This window comes from Schistocerca piceifrons, chromosome 4, assembly GCF_021461385.2.
Source record: "Schistocerca piceifrons isolate TAMUIC-IGC-003096 chromosome 4, iqSchPice1.1, whole genome shotgun sequence".
Classification (NCBI taxonomy): Eukaryota; Metazoa; Arthropoda; class Insecta; order Orthoptera; family Acrididae; genus Schistocerca; species Schistocerca piceifrons.
The window spans coordinates 492,142,148-492,161,180 of record NC_060141.1 but is presented as its reverse complement, the minus strand read 5'-3'; the positions used below and the strand labels follow the sequence as shown (position 1 = coordinate 492,161,180).

The 19,033-nt window shown below is 44.7% G+C and overlaps 1 non-coding gene across 1 annotated transcript; it reads left to right on the top strand.

Annotated features, from left to right (window-relative positions):
• The first annotated feature begins 16,963 nt into the window (after nt 1-16,963).
• Nucleotides 16,964-17,038, top strand: Trnat-ugu. Its single transcript has one exon. It is a non-coding gene; the product is annotated as a tRNA-Thr (tRNA).
• The last annotated feature ends 1,995 nt before the right edge of the window (nt 17,039-19,033 follow it).

Genomic DNA, 19,033 nt, shown 5'->3' with positions numbered 1-19,033 from the left:
CTTCACACCTTGTACGTCGATTGGCCTTAAGTGTAAAGTCCTGGCAAAGGGCGTTACATCTTTCGTTAATTTCGTCCAAGCCTGTCGACAAACACTACAGTGCATGCAAAGTAGGTTTGCTGCGGTCTGTAATATCGTTGGATAGCGTATCTAGATACGAGTTCTCACCCGCAATGTGTTTCTTAAGACACACTGTTCTACACCTCGACATTTGTTGATGTCTCTTTTGTTACGCCCTATACATACTGCTGCAGAAACATATACAGAGATCCGTTCTGCAGCAAAGAACTATTCACGTTATTTCGAAATTGTGAGAGAGAGTATATAAAGTGAGGAACACGAAAATAATGGCCAGCGAAGAACACACCAGCTGCAGGACAAATATCGTAGCACAGAATTAGATTTTAAAGGCGGGAAAGAGAGTGCCAGAGTTCCATCGGGCGTCCGCTGTCTGCAGCTGAAAAAGCCTGCAGGCAAGAGGTAATTCTGTAGTGCTGTCGTGACCTGGAGGGCCCCGCAAGACGAAGGAATTGCATCAGCCAGTGCTGGCAGCTGCGGCCATTGTCTGCCGCCGGAAGCAGCCGAGGCGGCGCTAGGGCGGGCTGGCTGGCATCCAGCTGCACCGGCAGTCAGGGGCAATGGCGTCGCTCGATAGGCAATGGGCACAGCACGGCACCCCTGTCTCCTACAGAAGCGCTGCTGGCTTCTGCCTAGGCACGTTCACTTCATAGAACCCGAATAATCAGCTGTGGGGAAACCTAGACAAATAGGGCTACCTTAAGGTAGGACGATTTTACATCGCTACTCAGCCGATTAACAGTCCGCAGCTCGTGGTCGTGCGGTAGCGTTCTCGCTTCCCGCGCCCGGGTTCCCGGGTTCGATTCCCGGCGGGGTCAGGGATTTTCTCTGCCTCGTAATAATTGGGTGTTGTGTGATGTCCTTAGGTTAGTTAGGATTAAGTAGTTCTAAGATCTAGGGGACTGATGACCATAGATGTTAAGTCCCATAGTGCTCAGAGCCATATGAACCGATTAACTAGAAACTCTGTATGCCTTTATAATAGCTCTAGAGATACTAATAAAAAAATCTGGTCATTGAATACAGTGCAAGTATGCCCTAAACTGAAATTTCCAAAGCGTAAAGAATGGTCTTCTTGGATTACTCAGTGTGTCCAATAATGCCACTCCATGTACCCCAAATATGGCCATGACTACGAAAGGACGGGTTGGAGGCACTAAAACGCTGAATAAAATATCAGAAAAAGTTTACTATGTATTAAATGAAAAGCAACAAGAGAAATTCAGATTCTTGGTATCAGAATTAGGCTATAAGATTTCTTAGTAGGCTCACAAAATAACGGTTCTCAGTAGTTTCTCTTTAGCCGATATTGCAAGCGGCTCAAGAACAAAGTTCACGGGGAGACCCGACTCACTTCTTCTACAAGTTCACAGTCCAGTAAAACAATACAAATTCGCATCACGTTTTGAGATGCTAGGGAGTGCTTGAGAGGTTTTCCCCTGAGTTTTTGACGTTGTCTTCTGTTGTCTTAATGTCGACATTGGAAGGTTCTCTTGTGATAAACTTCGGGTTACTTTCATCCTCACGTAGCTGGAAGATTTTCTCCTCTGGGCATGACTCTTCTTCCTTAAGCTGTTGTTGAAGGATCTCCCTCCGGATGAGAAAGGGGTGCCGACTATTTAGTTTCAGTTGACATTTCACATTTATTTCGTGAGACTGGTTCATTGGCTGTCACTCCATAAGCTAGATCAGCTTCACCGGGAAAAATATGTACAATAATCATAGGGAACGAATAAAATACATAAAAATTCAGTTAATGAAACTTGGGAGGGGGAAAAAAGAAACGTGAGAGCCCTATAAAGGCACCATGGTTATTAAGAGGCCAGGAAGGCTCTATTGGTTGACACACAACTTTTAGTCCTTCCCCCACATGTCTCTAACATTTATAACAAGCCAATCCTAAATTAAGGTTTCAAAACTACTGTAAGTATTCTTCAAAATGATCACCAGTCCATAAAGCAGCCACAAAAATTAGTTACTCCAGAGCTTAGGAAAAACGTATCTTAGTAGCCCAGGAAAAGCTTCCAAAACCAAATATTTACGATTGTAACCAAATAACATAAAACATGGCGCCTCTACTTTTTGTCACTTCTGCGTGTGCTAGTCTTGCCACCTGACGAATGTCACGAAGTTTCCAAAAAAGGCTGGGAGGAGGGGGGGGGGCTATTGGGTACTATGTGGGCTCTCACGTTTGGCGCACGTACCTTATTTGAACACCGAACATGCATAATAGTAGGAGGAAAGAAGGGACTATTGAAAACACGAGTTTATGTCCCTTTCAAGTTGTAATCGGAAACGGTGTACAAGCTTGAAGAAGAAAAATAGCCTCAGTCACGAAAACAAGCACGTTGTTTATCCTAATTCACGCTGGGGAAACATGTTTGACCTTACTGCCACACATTGCTATTCCTTATTATTTAATTTTCTGTCGATATTTCGGAGCTGTCTAGTGAGCTGGAGCAGAGTGTCTGAGAAAGCACCTCCGCGCCCTCCACGGCGGGTGGTTTTCCGCCGGAAGCGTCCCTATATCCGCTCTTGTCAGCAGAAAAACTGTCGCTTGAACTTGGGAAGCAGAAGCAGCTGAGCTTTGAAATGAATCGCTAGCGAGCAGAACATGAAACCTTTCCTGATCTGTAGCTACTGAAAGCCAGAACCCTGTATTATTCCCACAGAACAATTGGACGGGACATTGTTTCTCGGCAGCGTGGGAGAGATTGTTGCGTTCGGTCCTAAAATAGGGTTCAGCTGGTAGTATTGCGTTACAGATTTCTGGTGTGTCCTGTTCACCAATCATGAACGCACTGCTCAAGCTGAGTGCGAACTTCGTCTTAAAAAGTGTGCTTCTTGTACGAAAAACGGGGTACGATGTATGTGCTTTTCTTCGCATTTCCATGGATTTAATAACAACGTCGTACGTCACATTGGCAACAGCATCCCTTAGATGCAGAACTTTTAGAGTGTACAGAGCTAAGGGCGTTAAACTTACGAGGAGCATTAAATAACTAATGCAACACCTTTTTTTTCTAAAAACTGGTTTGCTTTATTCACGATGCCATTACACTATATTATTCTACGCTCTTTTGACTACGAAGTCCTATTTTTCGACAGAATCTCCGTTAATTGAGATAGCCTTACACCATCTTACTATGAGGGCCCGTATACCCAGATGGTACCACTCTACTGGTCGATATCGGAGCCAGCGTCCTGCTGCATCAATAAGCTCCCCATCAACCACGTAATTCTTCCCGCGGAGTGCATCATTCATTGGGCGAAACAGATAGAAGTCTGAAGGGGGAGATCTGGGCTGTAAGGAGAATAATTGAGAACATACCTTTGAGAACCTCACCCGGTGTGTCAACACTCTTTACAGAGACGTCCCGTTGAGAAGCAAAGTGTTTGACTGTGGTCCGTCCACCACCACGAATTAAGGTGACTTTACTGTGAGGGTGACAGACGGCTTGCCGACGTCTCGCCGTGCGTTTGTTCACTGCCAGGTCTCCGTAGACATTCTGCAAGTGTCTATGAGTATGTGCGAAGCTCTGGTTTTCTTCCAAAATAAACTCAACTACAGTTTCTGCTTGGAAAACACAACCGTTACAGACGCCATTTTGAAAGCTACGTATAGCACCGCCACCTGTCGGAGCTTCTCGAAACTTGATATTCCACGGCGTCCACAATAAATTCCAAAATTTTTCAACTGAAGTTGGCCGAGAAAAAAAAGACATGTCATGTGTTACTTACTGAACGCTCCTTGTAGATTTGGGGAACCTGCTCTGGGTCGTCTAGGGAACGACACCGTCTCTGGCCACCGTTTGGTTGCTGGTCGATGTAATCTAGCTATTTAAGCGAATGTAAGTAGCCAGCTGCTGTCGCGATCCATATTCTGCACAGCTCATTTCTTGCTTATTTTGCCACGCAGCTTCGGTTACTCATGTTCATTATATTTTGGGCTTCTTGTTGCAAAACTTTCATCGATTACGCGAGCTGAATAATTAAGCAAATCCTCTCCACTAGCTCCATACAGTGTTCAACAGTTTTGGGGCCTTCCATAGCGTTGGCGTCATTTGGTAATCTTATTTGGTCTAAGGTAATTAGCTCTCTGTTAATTGTGATTCAAGTCAATGAATAGGGCAGATAAATAGCTGTCAATCTCGGTCTTGACTTAAACTTCAATATCCCACAACTTGATCTACAACTTATGCTGACTAGGTGACTCTTTAAAAATCAATATACCCTGCAGTATTTCCAATTATTTCACTTCACTGAGTTGGAACAGTCCTTGTGTACAGTGACCCCCTATAAGGATAACTTAGTTATTATTCTGTCAAAGCAATGAGAATTACATTTGCCCATCTAATATTAGTACGATTTAGTTTCTGTAGATATTATTTTGTAGAAAGCAATTCGCATTACACATGATCGTCTTGCATAATGCACTGCACTCTAGGTGGTGGTGTGTGAAAGCCACGAACATTGCAAATGACTCTACTTGCATCGGCCCACACACACTCGTGACTTATAAGGTACGTTCAAAAAGGAACGAGCCGGGGTCTGGGATGCGCAAACCGGTGTCAGGGGGGTAATATCGTGGCATATGTAACGAGGTGTGGTTCCCTTCCGGAGCGTGTAAGTTCACAGCCTGTCGCTAGAGGATACGTGTGCACGTCACGTGACTATACAGAGCTAGCAGCAGCATGCTTCAATCGTCCAACGCTGCCAGTCGCATTGCAAACAATGACATGGTGGCGTCAACAGAAGAGCCAAGAGGCGTTGTTCTTTTTCTGACAGCGTAAGGAGTAGTAGGAACGGACTCTCATCGACGAATGTCACAAGTGTGAGGCAAACACTCCATGTCCGTTGCAACGGTCACGGCGTGCCACAAGAGCTTCAGGTAAGGACGGGTGTCGTTAGCCGATGATGCACTGTCTGGAGCACCACACTGCATTACTGATGACATCGTCCAGCTGGTGGATGCACTCATTACACAGGGCTGCCCAGTGACAGTGAAAGCCATAGCCGCCGAGGTCGGATTGAGCGTCGGAAGTGTTCACACTATCATGAAGACAGGACTGCACATGCGCAAAGGGTGTGCCCAATGGGTGCCCCACTATCTTCACCCACACCAGGAATCATGTCGAATGGCCCACTGTCTTGCTCATCTGCAGCGCTATGCTGGGGAGAGAATGCGTTCATGGCCGAATGGTGGCTGGAACAGGAATCAAAACGACAATGTCTCCAGTGGGAGCACCCAAGGTCACCACCATCAAAAAAAGCCAAAGCCATCCACACACGTGCAGGAAAGGTTGTGCTGACGTACTGGAAACAACATCTGGCTTCATATATTTACTAAGAACGAAAGTAAATGACGAAAAGAATTATAGTTAGACTTCCAAACCCGGGTAACATGCATGTTACGCAGGGTGTTTATACAGATGTTACCCTACTGGAAATTAAAATTGCTTCACAAAGAAAAAATGCAGATGAGAAACAGGTATTCATTGGAGAAATATATTATACTAGAACTGACATGTGATTACGTTTTCATGCAATTTGGGTGCATAAATCCTGAGAAATCAGTACCCAGAACAACCGCCTCTGGCCCTAATAACGGCCTTTATACGCCTGGGCATTGAGTCAAACAGAGCTTGGATGGCGTGTACAGGTACAGCTGCCCATGCAGCTTCAACATGATACCACAGTTCATCAAGAGTAGTGACTGGCGTATTGTGACGAGCCAGTTGCTCGACCACCATTGACCAGAGATTTTCAATTAGTGAGAGATCTGGAGAACGAGCTGGCCAGAGCAGCAGTCGAACATTCTCTGTATCCAGAAAGGCCCGTACAGGACCTGCAACATGCGGTCGTGCATTATCATACTGAAATGTAGGGTTTCGTAGGGATCGAATGAAGGGTAGAGCCACGGCTCGTAATACATCTGAAATGTAAGGTTCACTGTTCAAAGTGCCGTAAATGCGAACAAGAGGTGACCGAGACGTGTAACCAATATCACCCCATACCATCACGCCGGGTGATACGCCAGTTTGGCGATGACGAATACACGCTTCCAGTGTGCGTTCACCTCGATGTCCCCAAACAGGGATGCGACCATCATGATTCTGTAAACAGAACCTGGATTCAAGCGAAAAAATGACGTTCTGCCATTCGTGCACCCAGGTTTGTCGTTGAGTACACCATCACAGGCGCTCCTGCCTGTGATGCAGTGTCAAGGGTAACCGCAGCCATGGTCTCCGAGTTGATAGTCCATGCTGCTGCAAACGTCGTCGAACTGTTCGTGCAGATGGTTGCTGTCTTGCAAAGGTGCCCGTCAGTTGACTCAGGGATCAAGACGTGTCTGCACGATCCGTTACAGCCATGTGGATAAGATGCGTGTCATCTCGACGGCTAGTGATACGATGCCGTTGGGATCCTGCACGGAGCTCCGTCTTATCCTCCTGAACACACCAATTCCATATTCTGCTAACAGTCATTGGATCTCGACCAACGCGAGCAGCAATGTCGCGATACGATAAACCGCAATTGCGATAGGCTACAATCCGACCCTTTATCAAAGTCGGGAACGTAATGGTACGCATTTCTCCTCCATACACGAGGCATCACAACAACGTTTCACCAGGCAACGTCTGTCAACTGCTGTTAGTGTATGAGAAATCGACTGGAAAGTTTCCTTATTTCAGCGCGTTGTAGTTGTCGCCACCGGCGCCAACCCTGTGTGAATGGTCTGAGAAGCTAATCATTTGCATATCATAGGATCTTCTTCCTGTCAGTTAAATTTCGCATCTCTAGCACGTCATCTTCGTGGTGTAGCAATTTTAATGGCCAGTAGTGTAGTACAGATGAAACTACACTCCAGGAAATGGAAAAAAGAACACATTGACACCGGTGTGTCAGACCCACCATACTTGCTCCGGACACTGCGAGAGGTCTGTACAAGCAATGATCACACGCACGGCACAGCGGACACACCAGGAACCGCGGTGTTGGCCGTCGAATGGCGCTAGCTGCGCAGCATTTGTGCACCGCCGCCGTCAGTGTCAGCCAGTTTGCCGTGGCATACGGAGCTCCATCGCAGTCTTTAACACTGGTAGCATGCAGCGACAGCGTGGACGTGAACCGTATGTGCAGTTGACGGACTTTGAGCGAGAGCGTATAGTGGGCATGCGGGAGGCCGGGTGGACGTACCGCCGAATTGCTCAACACGTGGGGCGTGAGGTCTCCACAGTACATCGATGTTGTCGCCAGTGGTCGGCGGAAGGTGCACGTGCCCGTCGACCTGGGACCGGACCGCAGCGACGCACGGATGCACGCCAAGACCGTAGGATCCTACGCAGTGCCGTAGGGGACCGCACCGCCAATTCCCAGCAAATTAGGGACACTGTTGCTCCTGGGGTATCGGCGAGGACCATTCGCAACCGTCTCCATGAAGCTGGGCTACGGTCCCGCACACCGTTAGGCCGTCTTCCGCTCACGCCCCAACATCGTGCAGCCCGCCTCCAGTGGTGTCGCGACAGGCGTGAATGGAGGGACGAATGGAGACGTGTCGTCTTCAGCGATGAGAGTCGCTTCTGCCTTGGTGCCAATGATGGTCGTATGCGTGTTTGGCGCCGTGCAGGTGAGCGCCACAATCAGGACTGCATACGACCGAGGCACACAGGGCCAACACCCGGCATCATGGTGTGGGGAGCGATCTCCTACACTGGCCGTACACCACTGGTGATCGTCGAGGGGACACTGAATAGTGCACGGTACATCCAAACCGTCATCGAACCCATCGTTCTACCATTCCTAGACCGGCAAGGGAACTTGCTGTTCCAACAGGACAATGCACGTCCGCATGTATCCCGTGCCACCCAACGTGCTCTAGAAGGTGTAAGTCAACTACCCTGGCCAGCAAGATCTCCGGATCTGTCCCCCATTGAGCATGTTTGGGACTGGATGAAGCGTCGTCTCACGCGGTCTGCACGTCCAGCACGAACGCTGGTCCAACTGAGGCGCCAGGTGGAAATGGCATGGCAAGCCGTTCCACAGGACTACATCCAGCATCTCTACGATCGTCTCCATGGGAGAATAGCAGCCTGCATTGCTGCGAAAGGTGGATATACACTGTACTAGTGCCGACATTGTGCATGCTCTGTTGCCTGTGTCTATGTGCCTGTGGTTCTGTCAGTGTGATCATGTGATGTATCTGACCCCAGGAATGTGTCAATAAAGTTTCCCCTTCCTGGGACAATGAATTCACGGTGTTCTTATTTCAATTTCCAGGAGTGTATATATATGTAGGGTTTCTCACCTAAGCGTCGTCAGGCGCGTTTTCTGTTGTGTTTCGACAGATATTTACAAATTTCGCTTTTGTAGTGTTTAGTTGAAATAGTCCCAAACAAATACTGCATCTGACGTCTTTCAGGCGACGCCCGGTGCTGACAGAGGGTGTCGGTTTTTTTCCTGTTATGTGCAATATGATTTTTAAAGCAGAATTTTACGTGTCCATACGCTGTAGCGGTCCGAAAGTAGTGTAGTACGTTATATCTTGTTTATCTGTATGTGTTAAGAGATAGAGCAAAACACAAAGAATAACCAGTACTCCAGCAGTGTAGCAACTCCGAGACCCATGATGACTCCTACCGCCTTGCAACAACACTGCTCAGTAGCTCGGAGTACTGATATTTTCTTGGATTGACTCAGGCTACACATCATGAAAGCTAAGTTACAAATATCTGTCAAAACATTAGAAATAACGTGCCATATGAAGAGAAAGCAAAACAGTACTTTGAAGAAGCAACAAATAGAACATTTAGTGAATTAAGGAAAAGAACCATGACCGTAAAAAGTGAAGTTCCATATTTGGTGTATAATATCTCCAATTAGACACTAAAATTTTGTCACCGTATAAAACGTAGTGTTCTTAGTTACCTCTCTGATGCATCGTTAACTCATGGTATTCTCTCTGAAAGGCGTCTCTACGAAAAGGGTGACCCAACAGATGTGAATGGCTACCATCCAACATCAGTCCTTATATTATATTATATTATGAAACCGAGACGGTATTGTACTCACTGGTTGTTATAATCTGTGTAGCAAATGGAAAGTTAGTCAGTTACAGTTTGCATTTCGAAAGTACCATTCTACTGAGCCAGCTATTTAAACATTTACTGAGCACATGTAAAATAACTGAATCATAAAATATCACCAACTATCTATCAGAGTAGTTAAGTTTTTATAGAATACGTAGTTCAACAAATGTATGATTTAGGTCTTATTAAAGAAACAGAGAGCAGAAAGTTACCTTAGGTTGTTCGAGTAATACAAATAGTGACGTCACATCATCTGTACGTGAATGAATTATAATAGGAGTTCCAAGGGTTCAACCATTGGTCCAGTACTATGATTGCTTCCTTTTAACGATCAGCTACTTTATTTGAATCGGGAGGCAGAATTATTCCTGCTTTACAATGAGACAATTGTTGTTGTGAAGCCCAGGAAAGAAGCATGCAAATAGAAAATAGTACTTAATGACTTTGTGAAAGTTATTGGATGGTTTAGCGCAAATGGGCCAGTTTTAAACTTTCTAAGACACAAGTTCACTATGCTTTGCTCTCTCAAAAGTAACCAATCTGCTATTAATATAGTACACCAACAAGAGATAATGAACAGGGTAAACAATTGTAAGATGTTAGATGTACTTAATGATGAAAACTTAAACTGAAGAAAACACATACATTACAACTATGACAACGTTCAGATTCCGCTGCTTTTGCCATTAGAATAACTGCTAACTTTGAGCATGTAAAAGTCAGTAAGTGAACTTATTTGGCACATTGTCATTCACTAATGTCTTATGAGGTACCTAGCTTACACAAAAACTGCTCGTTGCTCAGAAGAAAGTAATTTGAATTACGTGTGCTGTTCCCATACGTGCATCTCCTAGGTATCACTTCAGTAATCACACACTGACAGCATATTCATTCACTTGTGAAATTTGTTATCAACAAACCATCTGAGTTTCAGACTAACAGAGGTATTCGCTGGTACAACACTAGAAGGAAAAATCGTCTGCTATACCCCACAGTGAATCTAACTAGGGTACAGGGAGGGTGAAATATGCCTGTGAAAATAAAAAGTCCGACATGTAGCAGAATGGTTTTATAATGTACATTAAAGAGCTTTGTCCTCATAGCTCCTTCTATACGACAAAAGAATACTTGAATAGAGATAATTAGTCATCAAAAAACCAGTAAAATTGTATCAAGCAGCCATATAAATACATTTTTGTTCGTGTATAACTGTTCCACGTGTCTTCTGTTGACACGTTATGTATATCATAAAGTTTATCGTTAATTCGATCAGTGGAACAAGTAACTAGCCAACTAACTAACCAAGCTAATACTGGATGGTCGGATGGGAATTTAAGCCCTTCGTGTTCTAAATACAAATCCAGGTTCTCATCCTCGGAGACGCTGAAATAATGTCTACAAAGTCAATATCACGATACACCACTGGAATTTAAGAAGAAGAGAAGGGTTGTTTACGTTTTTGGCTATTTAAAAAATGAAGAAAATGTACAAACTACGACATGTAAAGCATTTACATTTCACAAAAATCAAACTTACAGAAAACTAGAATGACGTACAAGTTTTTCTGAAGGACATGGGATAATATGAGGAAAAAGAAATGTATTAATTTTATGCAACGGCAATTTCAAACACCTGGCTTAGTTTGTCTGAAAACCGAGAACAATAGGGATGCTGGAGACAGCTGTGGTTCGGGAGCCGCTGTCTGTTGCAGGTGTTGAGTTAGCCAGACCTAAGCACTCCACGATGTGACGTCATCAAGGCCCCTCAGACCACTGCTTGTCGGTGAGCTAGGTCGCTACAGAATTAACGCTGTCCGCTACAGACATGGAACAATAATAGCCTCTGATGCTAATACGTTACCTTACAAGCATTTAAATCTTATTAACTCCTGGGCATCATCATGATTGAAATCTATATTTTACTTGTATTATCCATCTGCACGGAAAAAAATAACAAAACAGGCTTCAGAACAAAAGAAAATTTTTTTGAAAACATACTAATTTTTAGCAAGTAATGTATTTAGTAAGCGGTTCTAGGCGCTTCAGTCTGGAACCGCGCGACCGCTACGGTCGCAGGTTCGAATCCTGCCTCGGGCATGGATGTGTGTGATGTCCTTAGGTTAGGTAGGTTTAAGTAGTTCTAAGGTCTAGGGGACTGATGACCTCAGATGTTAAGTCCCATAGTGCTCAGAGCCATTTGAACCATTTTTTAATTTAGTAACAGTGTTACTAAAATATCGTTCGCATTTGGAAACCTGTTTTTATGAATACATTTTTATCGAAGTTCAAGAGCTTTTATTACATGCTAGACTGCAATCAAAACCAAGAACATGCATTACGAATGTTGTGGCTACCTCAAATAGTCAGCAAGAGAACGCCCAAAAGCGTGTACAGAAGAGCAAGTTGGTAGTCACGCTGCTCTCCGAAGTCTTTCCATCACGTTCTTTGGGGATGCAGCCTCACAATGCACTTTGAGAAGGGTTGGGATGGATGGATGTCTGGGAGTGTCAATAGTGTCGAAATGTTTGGGAATTAACGCTCCAACGAAATGGCTGGTTTCATTGGCGGCTTTTATGCCACCTCCTGAGAACTTTGTGTGTCTGATTTCAACGCTGGGCGTAGCTGTTCTGACATCCGTCGCAGTGGCGTCAAAATAAAGGGTGAAATATGGGTGAGAGGGGGTTTTACGAACTTTCCATAGTGTGCCACGTCAACAGCCAAATTTGCCTCGAAAATTGATGCCAATGTGACATCGTTAACCCGCGTTACTAAATACCCGATTATATTACTGTCATTAACCCACTTACACGTCACGTGTACTTATGGACCCCAGACTTTTTTCCGCATATGTTGAAGCGTCGTCAAACTTGTGGGTGACGTCGCAGAGTGCCACACTTTTGTAACACTATAGAGGAATATTGTAAGCATCTTCGAGCGAAATTTCAAACTTATGCCTCGAGATAATTAAGGGGTCCCTCTCTCTCTCTCTCTCTCTCTCTCACTCACTCTGTCACCTCATATATATATATATATATATATATATATATATATATATATATATATATATATATATATATACTCCTGGAAATTGAAATAAGAACACCGTGAATTCATTGTCCCAGGAAGGGGAAACTTTATTGACACATTCCTGGGGTCAGATACATCACATGATCACACTGACAGAACCACAGGCACATAGACACAGGCAACAGAGCATGCACAATGTCGGCACTAGTACAGTGTATATCCACCTTTCGCAGCAATGCAGGCTGCTATTCTCCCATGGAGACGATCGTAGAGATGCTGGATGTAGTCCTGTGGAACGGCTTGCCACGCCATTTCCACCTGGCGCCTCAGTTGGACCAGCGTTCGTGCTGGACGTGCAGACCGCATGAGACGACACTTCATCCAGTCCCAAACATGCTCAATGGGGGACAGATCCGGAGATCTTGCTGGCCAGGGTAGTTGACTTACACCTTCTAGAGCACGTTGGGTGGCACGGGATACATGCGGACGTGCATTGTCCTGTTGGAACAGCAAGTTCCCTTGCCGGTCTAGAAATGGTAGAACGATGGGTTCGATGACGGTTTGGATGTACCGTACACTATTCAGTGTCCCCTCGACGATCACCAGTGGTGTACGGCCAGTGTAGGAGATCGCTCCCCACATCATGATGCCGGGTGTTGGCCCTGTGTGCCTCGGTCGTATGCAGTCCTGATTGTGGCGCTCACCTGCACGGCGCCAAACTCGCATACGACCATCATTGGCACCAAGGCAGAAGCGACTCTCATCGCTGAAGACGATACGTCTCCATTCGTCCCTCCATTCACGTCTGTCGCGACACCACTGGAGGCGGGCTACACGATGTTGGGGCGTGAGCGGAAGACGGCCTAACGGTGTGCGGGACCGTAGCCCAGCTTCATGGAGACGGTTGCGAATGGTCCTCGCCGATACCCCAGGAGCAACAGTGTCCCTAATTTGCTGGGAAGTGGCGGTGCGGTCCCCTACGGCACTGCGTAGGATCCTACGGTCTTGGCGTGCATCCGTGCGTCGCTGCGGTCCGGTCCCAGGTCGACGGGCACGTGCACCTTCCGCCGACCACTGGCGACAACATCGATGTACTGTGGAGACCTAACGCCCCACGTGTTGAGCAATTCGGCGGTACGTCCACCCGGCCTCCCGCATGCCCACTATACGCCCTCGCTCAAAGTCCGTCAACTGCACATACGGTTCACGTCCACGCTGTCGCGGCATGCTACCAGTGTTAAAGACTGCGATGGAGCTCTGTATGCCACGGCAAACTGGCTGACACTGACGGCGGCGGTGCACAAATGCTGCGCAGCTAGCGCCATTCGACGGCCAACACCGCGGTTCCTGGTGTGTCCGCTGTGCCGTGCGTGTGATCATTGCTTGTACAGCCCTCTCGCAGTGTCCGGAGCAAGTATGGTGGGTCTGACACACCGGTGTCAATGCGTTCTTTTTTCCATTTCCAGGAGTGTATATATATGGGTAAATCCGACCGAGTAATTTCTTGTAGCTATAAAACACTTCTCCGAGGTCGGATCTTAACGTTATATGCTTTAAATTACAGGTAATATGAAGGAGCAACTGTTTGCAAAATATTTTTGTTATACCACCAACAGTTGTTGGGATATCCGTATTTTAAGAAACGTCCATTTTAGCCATTTGAAAAATGGTGGGGTAAATCCGACCCCCTATTTGTTTGGCTGACTTTGCACAGAAATAGTTCTAAATGATCGGTTTTTTTTGGAAATAATTATCAGTAATTACGTTTTCTACATAAATGAATAAAATGCCTTTAAAATAAGTAATAATGTTTAGAGTACTAAATGTACTGAAAGTTAAATGAATGTAAATTTTAATTTAAAAAAAGATGATTTCATTGCACAGCTGTGCAACAGCAATCCCGGTCTCAATCCCGATCTCGGAATGTTAAAATCACAAGGGACAGCTCGTAAAGACATTCCAATTTTCGTTGCACCAACTGATCGCCGAGTATGGTTTTGTCGTTTTTAGTTTGTAATTTCGTACCATTTTCCTAAAAATAAACAAAAATTCACTTTGTTTCCATAAATAAATAATTCCATACACATAAACGATAAAAAAAATACGCGGTCGGATGTACCCCACGATATAGCGGTCTGCTTTACCCCACCAGGCCATTTTTCATTTAACACACATAGAAACAATTTACGCGAAATTTCCAACAAAAATGATACATACACTGAACAGGTCACTAAATGCACTACAAAATCACTTAACGTTTGTTTTGCGTAAGATTTATTTTTAATAAGGTAAATCTAGTGATGCAATTTGTACAAAAATTAAATGGTAACAATCGAAAACACACTTTCTGTCTTTTCAGTGTCTAAATGTCAAATGTGGCAAAGATGTCACGGTGACATTTTCGTTATTTCGAATGTTCTATATGGTAACACTAATGCGAAATTACTCCGCTTTGCCGTTTGTCACAAGTAGAGGGCTGTAGATTTTACCCACCGGTCGGATTTACCCGTTAGGGGTGAGGATTCTCATCCAAATGCCATACTCACCTGCACGTGGTGCACCCTGCTGTAAACTGACGAGACTCTGGCCACCGAGTGACTGCCGGGATAAGGAGTCCTCCTCTTCCATGCTAACTGGCTTCTTGGAAGGCGGATGAGCGCGTAGAGATTGCGGCATTAAGATAGCCCTGGGTTGAGAAATCATCCCTAAAAGCGTAAGATGCAATAATGGACAACGGCATGGGACATCCATGGTAGGTGCGACTCTTTGAGCCGTGGTGAAGGAAACTCACCTAGGAGATCACAAACTGGGTGGCTCAGAATAGTGGATGGCAGCCCTACCACTGAGTTCGGGCTCGGATTGCCGCTAACCTACCAGCCTTAAATTATAAGATGAAACAAAAAGCCAAAAGAAAGTACCGGACTGGTCAAAATGTTGACAACTTGGAACGTTTAATGGAATGCTTGGTGTGCGAATTGGAGCTTGGAATATTATACCAATCATGACACGAGGAATGAAGCAGTTTGACACAGTACTAGGCAACTATAAGTCCCTTGTAGCAGCTAGAAAAGAATCCCGCAAGGAATCACGAAGGTTGGAGATCACTACACATTGTTCAACATCAATGAGGAACAGCCAGATTGGACCTCTGGAGTGGGATTTGCTGTTCACAACAAGGTTTTCTCAGCGGTTAGTAAACGGATCCTAATAAATGATCGTATTTGCGGATGATTCTGGAGGCACCACCATACAAGATTTGCATTGTTAACTGTCATACACTATCGGAGGGCACAGATGATGAGGTAAATAACAACTTTTACTCTGAGTCGGAGGACGCTATTGACATACTATCGCGACATTCGATCCGTTTAGTCCTGGATAATCTCAATGCACAAATTGGAAAAGAAAATGAATATCGTCCCACGATTGGGCCGAATAGTTTAGACCAACGAAAATGGTGTTTGGTTGATAAATTTTGCTGACCTTAGAAGAATGATCATTAGTAGCACCTACTTCCCACTGAAAGAGAGACATAAAGTCACATGGATATCACCAAATGGTAAGACGAAAAACCAGACTGATCATGCATTGGTGGATGGAAGGCATTGTGGATGCATGGACCAAGTACGAATGTACTGTAGTGCTGATATGAATTCAGATCACTTTTTAGTAGTTTTGAAGATCTGTCTAAAACTCTCTATAAAATGGCAAAGGAAAAGAGAAGGAGTAGTTGGTCATGATAAGGACAACCTTTCAAATTAGCACATAAGACAGCGGTACCAAGATAGAATAACTGGGTCGCTTCTGTCAACAGAGGCCCCGGATAATGTAGAAGGAATATGGACACATTTGAAGGAAATGGTTATCGAGAGTGGAAAAGAAGAACTGGGACGACAACCTAACCATGGTTTGATGATGAATTCCAATCGACAAAGATAGAATGGAGAAGAAATTAGAGTGGGTAAATCACCTGTCAGAAGATACACAACCAATATGCTCAGACGTGAGACAACTGACAGACAGGCTTATTACAAGGAAAAAAGGAGAATATGGGAAGAAACTGTTGGTGGCAGTTGAGGAACCGGAGAAAACACCGCACTCATTTTTCAAGTTTCTTGAGGCAATTATAAACGGCAAACTTTAATCCTAACATACGAAGGAGGGAATGTCGTACACCCTCTGGAGCAAGGAAATCAGTTTGGAAAGCATTTCAGAAAATTGCTAAATGTGGAAACTCCAGAAGGTTGGGTAGAACAAGAATGGGAGTTAAATACAGAGGAAGTGATAAGAACAATGTAGAGTCACTCAAAAACAATAAAGAGCCAGGTGGTAGTGGCACTAGTGCAGAACTAGTTAGAAACGGAGGGGAAGTTTTATTGGAGACTCTGTCAAAATCTAGTCATCAGAGGAGATCCCGGTTAAATGGAAGAGAGGAACTGTATGCCCATTAGAAAAGGAGATGCTACAAAAGTAGACAATTATCGAGGAATCTCGCTGCTTGAGATAGGTGATAAAGTCTTAACCTCCCTGTTATTTTATACTTATATGGATATGGTACCTGTTCTGGCAATCCGGCCTTGAACTTCTTCTTCTGTGCGGATACACACATATTCCCCGAACTCATACGGGACTTGGTAAGAATGTCTTCCACGAGTAATGAGTGTGTTGCGGTGGGACACTACGAATGTAGTGTGTGGACATACAAGGTGAGAATGTGAGTCTCGCGGGAGGCGCGCGCGAGATAGACCCTGCAGTCGCACTTTCATCTGTGCCCTCGGTGGCTCAGATGGATAGAGCGTCTGCCATGTAAGCAGAAGATCCCGGGTTCGAGTCCCGGCCGGTGCACATATTTTCACCTGCCCCGTTGATATATATCAACGCCCGTCGGCAGCTGGAGGTATTAATATAATTCTAATTTCACTGTTACTTAGTAGCCTGAAACCTGCTCTACAAGAGATTATAGGGCCATATCAATGAGGATTCAAGGCAGTACGCTCGGCCATAGATCATATTTTTACGCTACGACAGGTAATGGAAGAGTACTATGAATTTGATACAGAATTACACCTCATATTTATATATTTCCGACAGGCTTATGACAACATTAATCGGACAGTATTACGGAGGATAATGCAGGAGTTGGGCATCACAAGAAAATACAGCAATGTGATTGAAGCATGTTATACAGATACAAGCTGCCAAGAATAGTTTGGAAACAAAATGTCAGAGCGTTTCACTGTTCAACACGCTTTGAGACAAGGAGATTCTTTGTCCGCAGTGCTATTCAACATTACATTGGAAAAAGTACAAAGTGAAATTGGTAATGACTGGAAGATGGATATGAATTGAACTGACACGATATTGTCCTTAGCCGATGATTTGGTGATTATGGGAGACTCACTTAATCAGATAGCTTCTGACACCACTAGGTTCATGAAAGAGGCGAGCAAAGTGGGATTAGTTGTCAACGCCGAGAAAAACATATATATGATCATCTCACGTCGACGGGGTTTCCCTACCACTATCAATCTAGATGGACACAATTTTGAAAGAGTAGAGAAATTTAATTACCTGGGATCGATTCTATCCAATAAAAGCGAGGTTGAGAAAGAGATTCAACAGAGAATAGTTACTGGTAATCGTGCTTTCTTTAGTCTCAATAACTTATTCAAGTCACGCTTGGCCTCACAAAACAGCAAGATCAAACTTTACATTTCACTGGTAAAACCAGTTCTGTCGATTTGGCTAAGAGACGTGGGCGACTTCACAAACACTTTAAGAACGCATTTGCGCATTTGAAAGGAAAGTGCTCTGGAAGATCTATGGGTGTACATTCAACAGAGAAAAGGGAAGATGGAAAAGGGGGCAAGAAGAACACTTATACCAACGTTTTGGGAGAGCTGACGTAGGTAGGACCATCAGTGGACGACTACTGTATTGGTTGGGACATGTCTTACGAGCTGGAGAATCTATCCCCAACCGAGTGTTCAATACACAGCTGACTGGAAGACTTGAGAGGTCGCCGAAGGACTGGGTGGAAATATAGGATGATGAGAATGTTTCAGGAGGTAGAACCAACAGCATCCCTGGGAGATGCAGTGGACAGAAGAAAGTGGAACAACATCCGCCGGAAATACCTGCAACTGTGATCATGACAATGCTCCTTCCTGGGTCACTGAGTGTGCTCTTGATCTTTGTATAGTGTGTTATTCTGGGTTCTAATATTTCTTTTGCTTTCTGTTATGAGCCTTTATGGACCATCATGTACAATCGTGTATATATATACGTTTTCCACATATGGTTTTACCTAGACTCTCTAAGTCCATGGAGCCTCCTCCCATCCACATGCTGTTATGCTGAACCTCAGACTCCCACAGTCACACACACACAGATATATATATATATATATATATATATATATATATATATATATATATATATATCTGTGTGTGTGTGTGTGTGTGTGTGTGTGTGTGTGTGTGTGTGTGTGGAGGTTCAGCATAACAGCATGTGGATGGGAGGAGGCTCCATGGACTTAGAGAGTCTTGGTAAAATCATATGTGGAAAACGAGAAGTCTATAGTTACCAGTTTGGGTATTTAGCTGTTATTCAAATTTGAGCAAGTACCACCACATTTCGCGGTAGCTGGTCGCCACAAGATCGGATATACCAGTGAAAAGCGAACTTAGGAGTCAAGAATGGAACATCGAGGTTTGCGCCATGCCGAAATTAGCATTAAGAAAACATACAAACTCATGCAGTCTGATGATGGAAAACATTATTACCACTGCCCACCGTGAGCTTTAACGCCGCCTGGTGGCATTGTGGACACTTTACGCT